Here is a 14301-nt window from a genome sequence, read left to right as displayed (position 1 = left end):
TTGGGAAGTCAAAGAAATCAATTATGATTTCAAACTTGCTGGTGAAAAGAGGTTATTTGATATTAGCTCATTAGATGAGTGGAGAACCCAAGCTTATGAAAATGCAAAACTACTCAAAGAAAAAGTTAAAAGATGGCATGACAAAAGAATCCAAAAGCGTGACTTTAAAGTTGGAGAATATGTTCTTTTGTACAACTCTCGTTTCAGATTCTTTGCAGGAAAACTCCTCTCAAAATGGGAAGGCCCCTATGTTATCGAGGAGGTTTATCGGTCTGGAGCCATCAAAATAAATAATTTCGAAGGTACTAACCCGATTGTTGTCAATGGGCAATGAATAAAACATTATATCTCAGGTACACCCAGTAATGTTGAAAGTAATATTATCCAAACTTTGACACCGGAAAAACACATAAAAGAGTCCTTCCAGAACACTCTAGAATCGTGAAAATAAGGAGGTACGTGACACGGTAAGTAAACGGACTCCGAAAAGTCTGCAAAAATATTTTTTATTAGTTTTGGAATATTTAAAAAATTTGGAAATAAAGAAACTTCCAGGAAGCGTCCCCTGGTGGCCACAATACACCAGGGCGCGCTAGGCAAGCCTGGCGCACCTAGGTGGGTTGTGCCCACCTGAGACACCTTCCGGAGTCTGTTTTTCTACCATATGCTTGTCCCCCAAGATAAAAAATCTAGATATACTTCCCGAACCTGTTGACCACCGTATCGCAGAGAAATCCTTTGTTCTCTTTTCTTGCTGTTTTCTGCGCAGTTCTGAGAATATGTCGTCCCAAGATTCTGACGGAGAGAGTTATGCCCCACATCTCATTGTTGACTCAAAGACCTACGGGGACCTATCCCCTTGTGGTCGAACTAAAGATGATGAAGAGGATACCCACTTGATGAAGATCGATGATTCAAGCTCGGAGGAGGAGGATGTCCCTCTACCTCAACCAGGGGATATGCACGTGGAATTCAAGAAGTTAAGTCTTCCTAAGAGAGCTAACCGGTCTAAAAACCAATCTATTCCTTTTTGTTTTAGGCAGAAAAGCAAAGGGGATTTATGTAAAAAGATCTTGAAGCTAGAGTTGGAAGTCAATGATTTAAAGGAGAAATTGCTCTCCTTAACTATAATATGAAAAAGTTGAAGGCACAATTGTGATCATCACCATCATCTTCTTCACCACCAAAAGAGAATTGAGTATCAGGTATGGGCACTCCCCTTGGCTTCTGCCAAGCTTGGGGGAGGTGCCCCATTATCATATCATCCCACTATCTTTTTGCCTTTACTTATTTTAGTTCGATCTTGGGCTTTAGATGAATAAAGTTAGTTCGATCCTTTCTTCTTTGAGAGTCTACTTACTGATCTATCATTGTAATCGTGTGCAAGTTATATAATATAGTTTAGTTTGAGTTTTTAATTTCTTTACTTTCATGTTGCAAATAAAAGAAAATAAATAAAAAAATAAAAAGAGAAAGGAAATAAATAAAAGAAAGGATAGAAATAATGAAAAGATCATATACTAATCCTATGGTAGGTGATGGCACCACATAAGGAAAAGTATAAGTAGAAAATTTTATTAGAGATTGACAAACATAGCATTAGTCAATGATGCAACTCATGAAAGAATTAATAAGGGAAGAGAAGATTCACATATAAATACACTATCCTAGAAATATTTTGTGATTGTGAGCCCTCATCAAAATATTATATGCCAAAAATTTTGACGTTGGACAAGGAAGACAACTTAATGGTTTATGTTTGTTTATATTCACATAGGAGTCATATTGTCATAGATCCTTCAACATGTGGTGCTTTCCCCTATCTTTGCTATCCAAAAATTCCGCACTAACTAGAGATACTACTTGTGCATCCAAAAACCCTTAAACCCAAATCTTATTTTCAAGTGTCCACCATACCTACCTAGGGATTGAGCAAGATCCCTCAAGTAAGTTGTCATCGGTGCAAAAAGGCAATAAATATTGCTTCTAAATGTGTGAGATCATTTAGTGTAAAAGAAAATTGAGCATTGCACTAACTTGTGATGGTGAAGAATAAAAGTGACAAACTGCATAATAAAGGTCGCTATCACAAGGGGCAATGCAACGTGACATACTTTTGCACTAAGGGGTTGAGAATACAAACAAATAAGCACATGACAACCTCTGCTTCCCACTGCGAGGGTCCTATATTTTACTTTTATGTATTTACTTTTATGCAAAGAGTCAAAGTTTTTCTCTCTATTCCTTTTTATTTTTCTTCTTTGGCAATCATCATGTGGTGAGGAAAGATCTAGGCACATATGTCCTATTGAATATGGGTAGCATGAGTTATATTGTTGACATCACCCTTGAGGTGAATACGTTGGGAGGCGAAATTATAAGCCCCTATCTTTCTATGTGTCCGGTTGAAACGTTTTGTTCATGTGTATGCGGTGAGTGTTAGCAATTATAGAAGTCGTCCAAGAATGATTGTAAAACATCCAAGAATGATAATAAAATAGCATGAATACTTCATAAATTATAGATAAGTTGGAGACGTATCAGCATCCCCAAGCTTAATTCTTACTCGTCCTCGAGTAGGTAAATGATAAAAGAAATAATTTATGAAGTGTGAATGCTAGCAAAGTGTACAAGTTTGACCAATGATAATTTCAATCACTTTTCCTAGCATCATAACAACAATTCTTTCTTGTGAAACTTCTCATGTTAAACTAGCAACCAATTCACATGTTAAGGTTCAAACAATGAATTCTCTTAAAATTGAACAACCTATTTTCTTAGTCACCAAGCAATTGCAATTCAACTTATTCAACAGAGTTTAACTAAGAGCTCCACATACTCAACCATCATATAGTCTTCTATGATTTCTAACACTCACTGCATACACATGAGCAAAATGTTTCAACCGGACACATAGAAAGATAGGGACTTATAATTTCGCCTCCCAACGTATTCACCTCAAGGGTGATATCAACAATATAACTCATGCTACACATATTCAACATGACATATGTGCCTAGATCTTTCCTCACCACATGATGATTTCCAAAGGAGAAAAATAAAAAGGAATAGATAGAAAAACTTTGACTCTTTGCATAAAAGTAAATACATAAAAGTAAAAGATAGGCCCTTCGCAGAGGGAAGCTGAGGTTGCCATGAGCTTATTTGTTTGTATGCTCAACCCCTTAGTGCAAAAGAACGTCACGTTGTATTGCCCCTTGTGATGGCAACCTTTATTATGTTGTTTGTCGCTTTATTCTTCACCATCACAAGTTCGTACAACGCTCAATTTTCTCTTACACTAAATGATCTCAAACTTTTAGAAGCAATTTTTATTGCCTTATTGCACCTATGACAACTTACTTGAAGGATCCTGCTCAATCCTTAGGTAGGTATGGTGGACTCTTGAAGATAAGATTTGGGTTTAAGGGTTTTTGGATGCACATGTAGTATCTCTACTTGGTGTGGAATTTTTGGCTAGCAAGGATGGGGGGCAAGCACCACATGTTGAATGATCTATGACAATATAACTTCTATGTGAATATGAACAAACATAACCCATTATGTTGTCTTCCTTGTCCAACGTCAACAATTTTGGCATATAATATTTTGATGGGGGCTCACAATCACGAAAGATTTCCATGATAGTGTATTTGTATGTGAAAGTTCTCTTCCTTATACTAATTATTCGTGAATTGCTTGTATGACCAATATTGTGATTGTCAAGCCTCAAAAGATTTCACTTTCTAAACCCAATGTGAAGCTACCACTAGGCATGATATGATTTCAACTTCATGACATTCAATTTATTCAACAATTTACTCATAGGATATAAGTGAAGCACAAGAGTAAATGGCAAGCTACTCCAAAAAGATATAAATGAAGATCGTGAGCATAATATTTCTGTCTCTCAAATTGATTTAAGTGAAGCAAGAGAGAATTTCTTCAAAAATACCGAAGCACACCATCTCAAAAATATATAAGTGAAGCACTAGAGCAATTCCGTAGAAAAGAGCTTCATTAACGGAATGTGAATGCTGCTTACCTTGCCTCCCTGACAACTATTTGAGGACTCTATTTTATTTATAAACTTTCATCTCTAAGTGTTTTATTAAAACATCAAGCAAAATGAAAATGAAATGACATTCTAAGAATAGCACACATCATGTGAAGAAGCAAAAACTTAGGCTCAACCGATACTAACCGATAATTATTGAAGAGGAAAGGTGGGATGCCTATCGGGGCATCCCCAAGCTTAGATGCTTGAGACTTCTTGAAATATTATCTTGGAGTGCCTTGGGCATCCCCAAGCTTGAGCTTTTGTGTCCCCTTAATTCTTCTCATATCATGGTTTTCCTAAATCTCAAAAGCTTCATCCACACAAAACTCAACAAGAACTCATGAGATAAGTTAGTATAAACCAAATCAAAAACCTTATCATTATCTAATGTAGCAAATCACTAAAATTATTATTCAACATTGCATACTAAATGCCTCTGCATATTTGATACGTCTCCAACGTATCTATAATTTTTGATTCCTCCATGCTATATTATCTACTCTTTTGGGCAATATTGGGCTTTATTATCCACTTTTATATTACTTTTCCGACTAACCTATTAACCGGAGGCCCAGCCCAGATTTGCTGTTTTATGCCTATTTCAGTGTTTTGAAGAAAAGGAATATCAGACGGAGTCGAAACGGAGCGAAATCAACTGGAGAAGTTATTTTTGGAAGGAAACACACCTGATGGAATTGGACCCCACGTCAGAAGATACGAGAGCTGCGCACGAGGGTGGGCCCCCCCTAGGGTGCGCCCCCTGCCTCGTGGGGCCCCCGTGGCTCCCCTAACATGCTTCTTCTGCCTGTATAACTCCATATACCCTAAAACTTCCAGAACGAATAATAGATCGGGAGTTCCGCCGCTAGAAGCCTCCATAGCCTCCGAAAACCAATCTAGACCCGCTCCGGCACCCTGCCGGAGGGGGCAATCCCTCACCGGTGGCCATCTTCATCATCCCGATGCTCTCCATGAGGAGGAGGGAGTAGTTCTCCCTCGGGGCTGAGGGTATGTACCAGTAGCTATGTGTTTGATCTCTCTCTCTCTCTCTCTCGTGTTCTTGATTTGGCACGATCTTGATGCATCGCGAGCTTTGCTATTTTAGTTGGATCTTATGTTTCTCCTCCCCCTCTTTCTCTCTTGTAATGAATTGAGTTTCCCCTTTGAAGTAATCTTATCGGATTGAGTCTTTAAATATTTGAGAACACTTGATGTATGTCTTGCCGTGGATATCTGTGGTGAAAATGGGATATCACGTGATTCACTTGATGTATGTTTTGGTGATCAACTTGCGGGTTCCGCCCATGAACCTATGCATAGGGGTTGGCACACGTTTTCGTCGTGATTCTCCGGTAGAACTTTGGGGCACTCTTTGAGGTCCTTTGTGTTGGTTGAATAGATGAATCTGAGATTGTGTGATTCATATCATATAATCATACCCACGGATACTTGAGGTGACATTGGAGTATCTAGGTGACATTAGGGTTTTGATTGATTCGTGTCTTAAGGTGTTATTCTAGTACGAACTCTAGGTCTGTTTGTGACACTTACAGTAATATCCCAACGGATTGATTGGAAAGAATAACTTTGATGTGGTTTCGTACCTTACCATAATCTCTTCGTTCGTTCTCCGCTATTAGTGACTTTGGAGTGACTCTTTGTTGCATGTTGAGGGATAGTTATGTGATCCAATTATGTTAGTATTGTCGAGGGAACTTACACTAGCGAAAGTATGAACCTAGGCCTTGTTTCCTAGCATTGCAATACCGTTTACGCTCACTTTTATCATTAGTTACCTTGCTGTTTTTATATTTTCAGATTACAAAAACCATTATCTACTATCCATATACCACTTGTATCACCATCTCTTCGCTGAACTAGTGCACCTATACAATTTACCATTGTATTGGGTGTGTTGGGGACACAAGAGACTCTTTGTTATTTGGTTGCAGGGTTGCTTGAGAGAGACCATCTTCATCCTACACCTCCTACGGATTGATAAACCTTAGGTCATCCACTTGAGAGAAATTTGCTACTGTCCTACAAACCTCTGCACTTGGAGGCCCAACAACGTCTACAAGAAGAAGGTTGTGTAGTAGACATCAAGCTCTTTTCTAGCGCCATTGCCGGGGAGGTGAGTGCTTGAAGGTATATCTTTAGATCTTGCAATCGAGTCTTTTAGTTTCTTGTTTTATCACTAGTTTAGTTTATAAAAGAAAACTATAAAAAAATGGAATTGAGTTTGTCTTATACACTTCATCTTTTTAATATCTTTCGTGAGTATGATGGAAAGGATAATTGTGCTCAAGTGCTAGAAGAAGAAATCTATAAAACTTCCGTGAGTTTTATCACTAGATTAGTTACTTGGATCTTCCTTGAATTTTACCTTGGGGTGCCTTGGGTATCCCCAAGCTTATCGTATTTTCACTCCTTATTCTCCTCATATCGACATCTCACCCAAAACTTGAAAACTTCAATCACACAAAACTTAACGGAACTCTGTGAGATGGGTTAGTATGATAAAGAGGAAACCATTTCACTTTTGGTACTTGCTACCTCTTGAGCACTGCGTTGGTTTTCCCTTGATGTGGGAAGGGTGATGCAGCAAAGTAGCGTAAGTATTTCCCTTAGTTTTTGAGAACCAAGGTATCAATCCAGTAGGAGACTACGCGCAAGTCCCTCGTACCTACACAAACAAATAAGAACCTCGCAACCAACGCGGTAAAGGGATTGTCAATCCCTTCACGGTCACTTACGGGAGTGAGATCTGATAGAGATAATAATAGTAAGATAAATATTTTTGGTATTTTTATGATATACATTGAAAGTAAAGATTGCAAAGTAAAATAGATTGGAAACTTATATGATAAAAGATAGACCCGGGTGGCATAGGTGTCACCAGTGGCTTTTCACAAGATAGCATAAGTATTACAGTGGGTGAACAAATTACTGTCGAGCAATTGATAGAAAAGTGAATAATTATGAGAATACCTAGGCATGATCATGTATATAGGCATGACGTCCGTGACAAGTAGACCGAAACGATTCTGCATCTACTACTATTACCCCACACATCGACCGCTATCCAGCATGCATCTAGAGTATTAAGTTCATAAGAATAGAGTAATGCATTAGGCAAGATGACATGATGTAGATGGATAAACTCAAGCAATATGATATAAACCCCATCTTTTTATCCTCGATGGCAACAATACAATACGTGCCTTGCTGCCCCTGCTGTCACTGGGAAAGGACACCGCAAGATTGAACCCAAAGCTAAGCACTCCTCCCATTGCAAGAAAGATCAATCTAGTAGGCCAAACCAAACTGATAATTCGAAGAGACTTGCAAATATAACCAATCATACATAAAAGAATTCAGAGAAGAATCAAATATTGTTCATAGATAAACTTGATCATAAACCCACAATTCATCGGATCTTGACAAACACACCGCAAAAAGAGTTACATCAAATAGATCTCCAAGAAGATCGAGGAGAACATTGTATTGAGATCCAAAGAGAGAGAAGAAGCCATCTAGCTAATAATTATGGACCCGAAGGTCTGAGGTAAACTACTCACACATCATCGGAGAGGCTATGGTGTTGATGTAGAAGCCCTCCATGATCGATGCCCCCTTCGGCGGAGCTCTGGAAAAGGCCCCAAGATGGGATCTCTTGGGTATAGAAGGTTGCGGCGGTGGAAATAGGGTTTCGTGGTGCTCCTGGATGTTTTCGGGGTATGTGGACATATATAGGAGGAAGAAGTTGGTCGGTGGAGCCACGAGGGGCCCACGAGGGTGGAGGGTGCGCCCCCTTCCTCGTGGCCTCCTCGTTGGTTGCTTGACGTCCACTCCAAGTCCCCTGGATCACGTTTGTTCCAAAAATAACTCTCCCGAAGGTTTTATTCCGTTTGGATTCCGTTTGATATTCCTTTCCTGCGAAACACTGAAATAGGCAAAAAAACAGCAATTTGCACTGGGCCTTGGGTTAGTAGGTTAGTCCCAAAAATAATATAAAAGTGTATAAATAAGCCCAGTAACATCCAAAACAGATAATATAATAGCATGGAACAATCAAAAATTGTAGATACATTGGAGACGTATCAAGCATCCCCAAGCTTAATTCCTGCTCGTCCTCGAGTAGGTAAATGATAAAAACAGAAGTTTTGATGTGGAATGCTACCTAGCATAATTCTCAATGTAATTTTCTTATTGTGGCATGAATGTTCAGATCCGAAAGATTCAAGACAAAAGTTTAATATTGACATGAAAATAATAATACTTCAAGCATACTAACTAAGCAATCATGTCTTCTCAAAATAACATGGCAAAAGAAAATTCATCCCTACAAAATCATATATTTTGGTCATGCTCCATTTTCGTCACAAAAGAATGCTCTCATCTTGCACAACCTCGATGACAAGCCAAGCAATTGTTTCATACTTTAGTAATCTCAAACTTTTTCAACTTTCACGCAATACATGAGCGTGAGCCATGGATATAGCACTATGGGTGGAATAGAATAATGATAGGTGGTTATGTGGAGAACACAAAAAAGGAGAAAGTCTCACATCGACGAGGCTAATCAACGGGCTAGGGAGATGCCCATCAATTGATGTCGATGCAAGGAGTAGGGATTTCCATGCAACGGATGCACTAGAGCTATAAATGTATGAAAGCTCAACAAAAGAAACTAAGTGGGTGTGCATCCAACTTGCTTGCTCACGAAGACCTAGGGCATTTGAGGAAGCCCATTGTTGGAATATACAAGCCAAGTTCTATAATGAAAAATTCCCACTAGTATATGAAAGTGACAAAACAAGAGACTCTCTATCATAAAGATCACGGTGCTACTTTGAAGCACAAGTGTGTAAAAAAGATAGTAGCATTGCCCCTTTTTTCTTTTCTTTTTTTCTTTTTCTTCCCTTTTTTGTGCCTTTGTTTTTTTATTTGGCCTTTATTTTTTACTTGGGACAATGCTCTATTAATGATGATCATCACACTTCTATTAATTTACAACTCAATGATTACAACTCGATACTAGAACAAAATATGACTCTATATGAATGCCTCCGACGGTGTACCAGGAAATGCAATGATTCAAGAGTGAGATGTATGATAAATTATGCATGGTGGCTTTGCCACAAATACAATGTCAACTACATGATCATGCAAAGCAATATGACAATGATGAAGCGTGTCATGAATGAAACGGTGGAAAGTTGCATGACAATATATCTTGAAATGGCTATGGAAATGCCATAATAGGTAGGTTTGGTGGTTGTTTTGAGGAAGATATAACGAGGTTTATGTCTGGCACAACATATCATATCACGGGGTTTGGATGCACCGGCGAAGTTTGCACCAACTCTCAAGGTGAGAAAGGGCAATGCACGGTACCGAAGAGGCTAGCAATGATGGAAGGGTGAGAGTGCGTATAATCCATGGACTCAACATTAGTCATAAAGAACTCACATACTTATTGCAAAAATCTACAAGTCATCAAAAACCAAGCACTACGCGCATGCTCCTAGGGGGATAGATTGGTAGGAAAAGACCATCACTCGTCCCCGACCGCCACTCATAAGGAAGACAATCAAAGAAACACCTCATGTTTCAAATTTGTTACACAACGGTTACCATACGTGCATGCTATGGGACTTGCAAACTTCAACACAAGTATTTATCAAATTCACAACTACTCAACTAGCACAACTTTAATATCACCATCCTCATATCTCAAAACAATTATCAAGTATCCAACTTCTCATAGTATTCAATGCACTTTCTATGATAGTTTTTATTATACCTATCTTGGATGCCTATCATATTAGGACTAATTTCATAACCAAAGAAAATTATCATGCTGTTCTAAAGGACTCTCAAAATAATATAAGTGAATCATGAGAGATCAATAATTTCTATAAAATAAAACCACCACCGTGCTCTAAAAGATATAAGTGAAGCACTAGAGCAAAATTATCTAGCTCAAAAGATATAAGTGAAGCAGATAGAGTATTCCAATAAATTCCAATTCATGTGTGTCTCTCCCAAAAGGTGTGTACAGCAAGTATGGTTGTGGTAAACTAAAAAGCAAAGACTCAAATCATACAAGACGCTCCAAGCAAAACACATATCACGTGGTGAATAAAAATATAGCCTCAAGTAAAGTTACCGATAGAAGAAGACAAAAGAGGGGATGCCTTCCGGGGCATCCCCAAGCTTAGGCTTTTGGTTGTCCTTGAATTTTACCTTGGGGTGCCTTGGGCATCCCCAAGCTTAGGCTCTTTCCACTCCTTATTCCATAATCCATCAAATCTTTACCCAAAGATTGAAAACTTCACAACACAAAACTTAAACAGAAAATCTCATGAGCTCCGTTAGTATAAGAAAACAAACCACCACTTAAGGTACTGTAATTAACTCATTCTTTATTTTTATTTGTGTTAAACCTAATGTATTCCAACTTCTATATGGTTCATAACCTCCGATACTAGCCATAGATTCATCAAAATAAGCAAACAACACACGAAAACAGAATCTGTAAAAAACAGAACAGTCTGTAGTAATCTGTAGGTTTCGAATACTTCTGTCACCCCAAAAATTCTAAAATAAATTGCTGTACCTGAGGAATTTATATATTAATAATCTTCAAAAAGAATAAACTTAATCACACTCTCCAGTAAAAGATGGAAGCAAATATCGTGAGCGCTAAAGTTTCTGTTTTTTACAGCAAGATTACTAAAAATTCCCCTAAGTCTTCGCAAAGGTTCTACTTGGAAAAAACACTAATTAAAAGCATAAAACCACATCTAAACAGAGGCTATATGAATTATTTATTACTAAACATAACCAAAAAGCAAGAAACAAAAATAAAATTGGGTTGCCTCCCAACAAGCACTATCATTTAACGCCCCTAGCTAGGCATAAAAGCAAGAATAGATCTAGGTATTATCATCTTTGGTATGCAATACATAAGTGGCTCTCATAATAGATTTATAAGGTAATTTTATTTTATTTTTAGGAAAGTGTTCCATGCCTTTCCTTAACGGAAATTGGAATCTAATATTTCCTTCCTTGATATCAATAATTGCACCAATCATTCTAAGGAAAGGTCTACCAAGAATAATGGGACATGTAGGATTGCAATCAATATCAAGAACAATGAAATCTATGGGCACATAATTAATATTTGAAACAATAAGAACATCATTAATCCTTCCCATAGGTTTCTTAATAGTGGAATCCACGAGGTGCAAATTTAAAGAACAATCATCGAATTCACGGAAACCTAACACATCACACAAAGTTTTTGGAATCGTGGAAACGCTAGCACCCAAATCACATAAAGCATAGCATTCATGATTTTTAATATTAATTTTAATAGTATAGCATGGATTGCAACAAGGAAATACAATCTATTAAAGAACAATTATCATAATTAAATTCCTTGAAATCCAAAATAGTGGGTTCATTGCTATGTAAAGTTTTGACCTCTTCGATCCCACTTTTATCAATTTTTGCATCAAGATCTAAAAACTCCGAACCATTGGGACGCCTTTTAGCTAAAGTAAACTCATCTCGAGTCCCATAATTATCAAGATTCATATTGAAAAACAAAGATTTAATAGGAGACACATCTATCACTTTTAGATCTTCATCCTTATTATCATCAAAACTAGAAGAACATGCTTTCACAAAGCAATCTTTTTTAGCACGCATCCTAGCGGTTCTTTCTTTGCACTCATCAATGGAAATTCTCATAGCTTTGAGAGATTCATTGATATCATGCTTAGGTGGAATAGATCTGATTTTCAAAGAATCAACATCAAGAGAAATTCTATCCACATTCCTAGCCAACTCATCAATCTTAGACAAGATTTCCTCAATCAAAGCATTGAAACTCTTTTGCGAACTAATAAATTCTTTAATATTAGATTCAAAATCAGAGGGCATCTTATTATAATTTCCATAAGAATTGTTGTAGGAATTACCATAATTATTAGAGGAATTACTAGGAAATGGCCTAGGATTAAAATTACCTCTATACATGTTGTTACCAAAATTGTTCCTACCAACAAAATTCACATCCATAGATTCATTATTATTCTCAATCAAAGTAGTGTGACGCCCTCAATTCAATCGTACACTAATCATACACGCAAATGTGTACTATCAAGAACAAGGACTCATGGGAAGATATCACAACACAACTCTAGACACAAGTTAAAATAATACGAGCTTTATATTACAAACCAGGGGCCTCGAGGGCTCGAATACATAAGCTCGAATACACAAGAGTCAGCGGAAAAAACAATATCTGAGTACAGACATAAGTTAGACAAGATTTCCTTAAGAGGGCTAGCATAAAAGCAACAATGATCAAAAAGGCAAGGCCTCCTGCCTGGGAGCCTCCTAACTGCTCCTAGTCGTCTGCGGTCTTCACGTAGTAGTAGGCATCCTCCGGGTAGTAGTAGTCATCAGTGGCATCGTCTGGCTCCTGGGATCCGTCATCTGGTAGCAACAATCGGGTATGGGGGGAATGAAGTAGCAAAGCAACCGTGAGTACTCATCCAAAGTACTCGCAAGACTTACATCAGATCTAAACTAAGTATGCATCTGTATCAAAGGAATGGGTTGTATCTATGGACTAAACTGCAGAATGCCAGAAGGGAAGGGGAAAGCCTAGCCTATCGAAGACTAGCATCTTCTGGAAACCACCATCTTGCAGCAACAGGAGGGAGTAGAGTAGCATAAAGTAAAGTAGTAGAAGTGTTATCAACCTCGGCTAGAGATCCTTTCTCGACTCCCTGCGAGAAAGCAATCCCAGAGCCATACTATCCATTTCTCATCACACACCGTTTATCATAACCACTTCTCATCTCAAGTATCCAGTTCTAGTTGTATCGATCGGGATACAACTCCAAGTGTCCATTACCGTAGGACAGGCTATCGACAGATGTTTTCTTCCCTGCAGGGGTGCACCAACTTACCCACCATGCTCGATTAACTCCGGCCGGACACACTTTCCTGGGTCATGCCCGGCCTCGGCCAAACAATATGCCGCAACCCGACCTAGGCTTAATAGAGAGGTCAGCACGCCAGACTAAACCTATGCCCCAGGGGTTATGGGCCATCTCCCCGGGAACTCCTGCACGTTGCGTACACGGCCGATGAGCAGACCTAGCTACCTCCTTCAACAAGGCAGTTGCTTACGCAGTCCAACCCGGCACACGCTGCTCAGTCGCTAACATCTATTAAGCATCGGCTGATGTATACGCCGCAGAACGTCCATACTATGCCCACGTGATGTGTGCTATCAGGCCACATGCCCCTCAGATCAAATATCCAAACCATAGTGGATTAGGAGCACGCGGTAACGAGCATAGACTTGACCCCGTCGCCCCGTCTCGAGTACTTGCGGCAAGGGCTAAGAATGCCCGGCCATGCCTCGTAAGTATCTCACAGGCACCTTCCAGGTCAACCTGACTCCACATAACTTGCTATTAAGCTCGCGCGGGTACCCCTCAGGGCCAACCCGTCTTTAGTAACATGCTCAGTGCAAAGTCATAGCAACCATAGTAACTGTGTGTCTAACACCAAGGGGAAAACCCAAGGAATCACCCCCGGTGAATTCCACTCGATGTTGTAATCAAGGTGAACGTAAGAGGATCCACCCTCGAGGTTCACGTTTGATGAGTTGCATGACACAACCTTAACGAAAGTGGTCAAGGATGAAATCACCCTCGATGACCTCGACCGTATAGCTACACTACGGAGATCTCATCAAGAGTGATGTAAGAGGTTCCACTCTCGACACACGATGGTAACTCTGCAGAGTCATACAACCAGGGGTGTGATGTGCGATTTTGGGGCCTGGACATCGATCACGTTGATCGAGTCATCGAACATAAACGAGGCAACTGGGACAAGGTGGGGTCACTGATGGATCTCTAACCAACCTCTACTAAGCAGTTTAGGATAAGCAGGTAAGGTATAATAGCAGGTAACAACAACAGGCTATGCATCAGAGTAGGATCATACAGAAAGCAGTAGAAGTTCTAATGCAAGCATGAGAGGGAAATAAATAGGCGATATCGGAATGCTCAAGGGAGGTTTGCTTGCCTGGAAGCTCTGTTGAAAAGGAAGAAGTGTCATCGTCGACGTAGTCAATCAAAGGGGCGGCATCAGTCTCAGGGTCTACCGGAGAGAAGAGGGGGAAGACACAATAAATATAAAGC

This window comes from Triticum dicoccoides, chromosome 6A (genome assembly GCF_002162155.2).
Source record: "Triticum dicoccoides isolate Atlit2015 ecotype Zavitan chromosome 6A, WEW_v2.0, whole genome shotgun sequence".
Classification (NCBI taxonomy): Eukaryota; Viridiplantae; Streptophyta; class Magnoliopsida; order Poales; family Poaceae; genus Triticum; species Triticum dicoccoides.
The sequence above is the reverse complement of the archived record's forward strand: the minus strand, read 5'-3'. Positions refer to the sequence as shown.